Source organism: Megalopta genalis, chromosome 5 (genome assembly GCF_051020955.1).
Source record: "Megalopta genalis isolate 19385.01 chromosome 5, iyMegGena1_principal, whole genome shotgun sequence".
NCBI lineage: Eukaryota > Metazoa > Arthropoda > Insecta > Hymenoptera > Halictidae > Megalopta > Megalopta genalis.
The window spans coordinates 14,547,727-14,552,146 of NC_135017.1; the positions used below are offsets into that span (position 1 = coordinate 14,547,727).

Here is a 4,420-nt window from a genome sequence, read left to right on the forward strand (position 1 = left end):
GGCCACGAAACCGACACCGCGCCCTCCCCCGCCCCCCTGGAAACGAAGTAGCAAACACGACCGAGCTGTGGCCCGCGGAAACAAAGTTGCAACGAACAGGTTCAGAGGTTCCGCGCGGCGCACGCTGCGGTCGATGAGGAATAATCGCGCCGAAGAATTCCGATCGCGCTGAAAAATTCCAATATCGTTGGTATAACGGCCCTAATCGCTCGAAAGACCGAGAATAAATCGAGAAATTGCCGCGACTTTGGCGAATGTGCTCGGTCGGGACATGAAGAAACGCGACGACGCGACGCGACGCGACACTGCGCTCCGGTTGTGCCCGAGAGCTGTACGATCTAATGGGGCATCTGTATGCGGACTGCAACATAAGCCCGATATTATTATTAGCGTTGTTCGCGGCGAGGATCGCAGACGATCGGAGCGCGCGGGCCGGGTCGGGCCGGGCGCGGGCGGTGTCCTCTTGGCGCCTGGTTGCCGATGTTCCCGATCAGACCAATGTGTAGTCACCGAGTTGGCCGGTGGTCTGAGCACCGGGGATTCTCAGCAGGTTCACCAACTAACCTATCGGTTTCTGGTCGACTGCCTCGCTTAATGGGAATTGAGAAGTTTCGACTCGGTTACCGGGCGCGATAATTCATCCCTCTCGTGGTAGCGGCCGGCGTATGCTGTCCTAACCCCCTACCGTTCGAACCCCTCGACGAGTAGTACGCTATCACGATGAAAGCAGCAGGCGCACGGATCGGTTGCTCCGACGCCGATGGCGCCGGCGCCGGCGCCCCGAACCGTCCTCCACAGTTCGGCTACCACCCTTGCAATAACAAGCAATTAACCACTGTTAGACAATTCTTCCAGGACAAGCGCGGAGCATCTGCTGCAGCCGGACGACGACATCGGTCGGACGTCGGCTTTTTATTTTAGTTTCGGCAAGCTGCCCGATACCAACGAAATTCCGAGTTCCAATCCGGTCAGCCGTGATCAGGACTTTGGAATATTTCGGGCCGGGAACGTGTTCCCGGTACCGTTTTAAATGGCAGATTGGTTCGAATTTAAGTAAGCTAGTGTTTCAGGTAAGAACATTTCATCGGGGAAAACACGGGATAATAAAATCTGTCGTCGCGACAACAAAAGGAAGGAAGGAAATATCTTATCTCGCGTTTTCTCGAGATCAAGATATTTGATTTTGCGCTTTTCATTGTCGCAAGAACGACAGATTTTCTGTTGCGTTTCAGATCATCGAAATTGACACGTGCTCGTTTCGATAATGAAATGTACAGTAATGCCTCCCTAATCGACGCTCAGATTGCCGCACAAAAATGGACAGTTTGGGAAAGGGAGATACGATTGTTCGAACCTTGAAGCTCGTTTTTATAGTTGTTGACAATCGATCAGCATAAAAAACGAGTCACAAGGCTCGAACAATAGTATCTCCTCTTCCAAAATTGTCCATTTTCGTGGACAATCTGAGCGTCGATTAGAGAGGCATTACTGTAAATGGAATATTTCAGTGTCCAAGGTACCACTTTTGACGAACAAGTAAAACGTTTCATCGTGGAAAATACACGCACGATGTGAAATTAAATATTTATTCATCGTCTACGATTTAAAATGGTACTTTTCGGTATTTACGCTTTCGATGTGCAGTATCGATCGAAAAAATGTAAACAGTTTGAAAGAATTTATTAGCAGAAAGTTGAAACGATTTAATTATTCGCGCCAACGCGTGGTAGCATAATTTTTACAAATTCCCTGGTACATCGTATGTTCGACGCTCTCCGATCGGATCCTCGAATTAAGAAATGTCTATATTGTTACCGAAGATAATGTTATCGTATTTGAATGAGTCCGCGGAATTGTTCCGCATGAGAATAATAAGAATAATTAGCGCAGTCGGTCCAATTAAAAAATTGTGGAAATCCGACTTCCTGTCCCGAAGCATTCCGATTCGAACGTCGTCGCTGTCTTAAAATATTTGAATTCGGGCCGCGCGGCACGGAGTATGAAAAATCGCCTGTCTTAATCGCTAATTACACTTTCATGGAACGATGTCCAATTAAAACAAACGAATGCCCCGGCCCTCGCGATTTTCAGCAGGTTTTAATCCTTATTAAAGAGATCCGTAATATGAAATTTAATCGAACTTTGTTTCGTGCTGGTAAAGGAACAAAGTTAAATTACCGGAGCTTCGCTGTGTTAATAGGACGACAGAATACACTGGCTTTAATTAGTTCGGACTAAACTATTCCGATATCGGATCGGCTTTTGTTTATACTATTCCGCCACTTTTCGATTTCAACGCTCGATTTTCGCCGAATGGCGTGCTTCGCTTTCGTACAATGCGCTTATTATGCGTCTCCTTTATTTGCATGATGCAATTTCGATCGCGTTGCTGCAGCAGTGTTTCTCGGGACAGCGTTGAAATTGTCCTCGGAGAGTCGAAGAACAATATTTAAAGCAGACTTCTTCTCGGTAGCCGATTTTTCCTTTGCACAAATATTTTTCAGTTCCAAGAAATGTTCGCATCTTTTATTCGCACGATGCAGCTTCGATCGCATGATTATAATAAACTGATTAGAAAAGCCTCGGGCCGACTAAAAAATCAGAGAAAAAAAATAGTCGGGGCTATTTTCTTGGCGTTTTAGTATTCAAAAATGTGTTTACGCATACTCTTATTTCTACGATGCAATTTCGAATGAAACGAACGGTCCATTTGGAATTGTTTAAATGATCGATAAAAAATGACATTTGGCGATTATTTTCCCTAGGCTATCCTCGGAAAGTTCCGGTCAGGTCCTTCTTCCCTCTGAAGCAAAACACAATATTCGATTTATAATAATTCGAATCGGTAACAATTTGGCGAAAAATTGTGCCGCGAAACGCAAAGTAGCGGCACGCGATTTCAAAGCCTAACATCGCCAAAAATTCGTGCAAGTTACAGTAATGTCTCCCTAACTGACGCTCGGATCGCGCACAAAACTGGACAATTTGGGAAGAGGAGATACGATTATTCGAGTCTTGCAGCAATTCGTAATTATGAAAACGAACCGCAAGACTCGAATAATCGTGTCTCCTCTTCCCGAATTGTCCATTTTTCTGCGTGTCCACAATCTGAACGTCAATTAGAGAGACATTACTGTATTACTTGTCGCGACTAAGAGATTACTTACTGTCATTAAAAGGAATATGTAGAATCGGTCGACACTCGTTCGGAGAAATTTGTTTCTGTCCTGGTGGACAAGGGCGAAGAGGTGGTCGGATTATGTCGAGTATATGTTGCTCGACGCACAACGACGTCGAACAAACCGCCAGAAGAATGAGAACAGTTGTTATAGAAAACACCGCGCGCTTCATCTTTCCGTTAGGCGGCAAACGAACACGAACTCTGATCTCCTCGAGGATCCTCTCTTAAACGGAGAACCCGTTTTTTATTGCATCCTCGCTGGTCGACGGCGAATCTTTCGCCAAATTCTTGTTGGAAACTGCAATCTACTCGATCTCGCCGTTAAGTGCATCAAATTCGCGGTCCACCGAAAAATTCGCAGTTTTTTTTCCGCCACGCTCGAAATCGTATTCAGAAACAATGCATCATTTTTTCCCCTCTCTTTTTACCGAATGAAATTTTTTCCTTCATAGAAAAATATCGTTTTTTTCGTTGCAGTCAGTTTTGTATTTCACAGAAAAACCGCGATCTATTAATTATTGTATCGGCTCGAATGTATATGTGTATAAAAACTGCAAATCGTTCGGTGGTTTTATTGTTGCGAGACGCGTGTACGGTAGTAAAATGGTGTCCAGTAGTTTCGAGTACCTTTGCGAAGCCGGCAGAAATGTTCTCTAAATTCTACTCTACGATTGGCCGTTCGAAGATTACGTTTTTCTGCACACCGGAAGAGTTCTACGGAAACAGAGTCGACATATGCGTTTCCTTCGGCACACGAGCGATCCAGTAATTCAATAATGTGCGAAAATTATGAACTATAAGGGCGGTCTCGATCCTTGGTTTGTTCCGTGGGTGCCAAACAGCCACTCGCGATCAAAAACGAACAACAAGGCAACGAACGGAAAGCGGATCTGCCGGTTCATCTTCGTCGACGCGGCCACTGTACGGCAATGAGACGGTTTTCCCGAGGCTCCTCTTTAAATAAACGCGATGTCGATCGGTTTTCCTTATTTCTTCGTTTCCAGAAATCGCAAGAAAAAACCCCGGTCGGCGTGCAGTCACGTTCTCCCATAGATTATCCGAGGAACGAAGAGGCGAAGGCCATCTGCCAATTATTCAGGTGAAACGAACGCGTTCTTCCACGCGCAGATAATTATGCACAATGTTGCGCATATATTAACGAACGCGGTACCAATTCTGCGCAGTTTTTCCACCTTCGTTCGTCTTTCGCACGAGGAAGACACAATCGCGAGAGCAGAG

At 45.7% G+C, this 4,420-nt stretch overlaps 1 long non-coding RNA gene across 2 annotated transcripts; it reads right to left on the reverse strand.

The window, feature by feature from the left end:
- Window positions 1–1,661: 1,661 nt before the first annotated feature.
- Window positions 1,662–4,126, reverse strand: LOC117226792 (uncharacterized). Of its 2 annotated transcripts, XR_013033258.1 has the most exons (3): window positions 3,809–4,126; window positions 3,168–3,404; window positions 1,662–2,803 (listed from the first exon to the last, which is right to left on the reverse strand). It is a non-coding gene; the product is annotated as an uncharacterized LOC117226792 (long non-coding RNA). The 2 variants fall into 2 exon arrangements; XR_013033257.1 differs by having other exon boundaries at window positions 3,168–4,126.
- Between the last annotated feature and the right edge of the window lie 294 nt (window positions 4,127–4,420).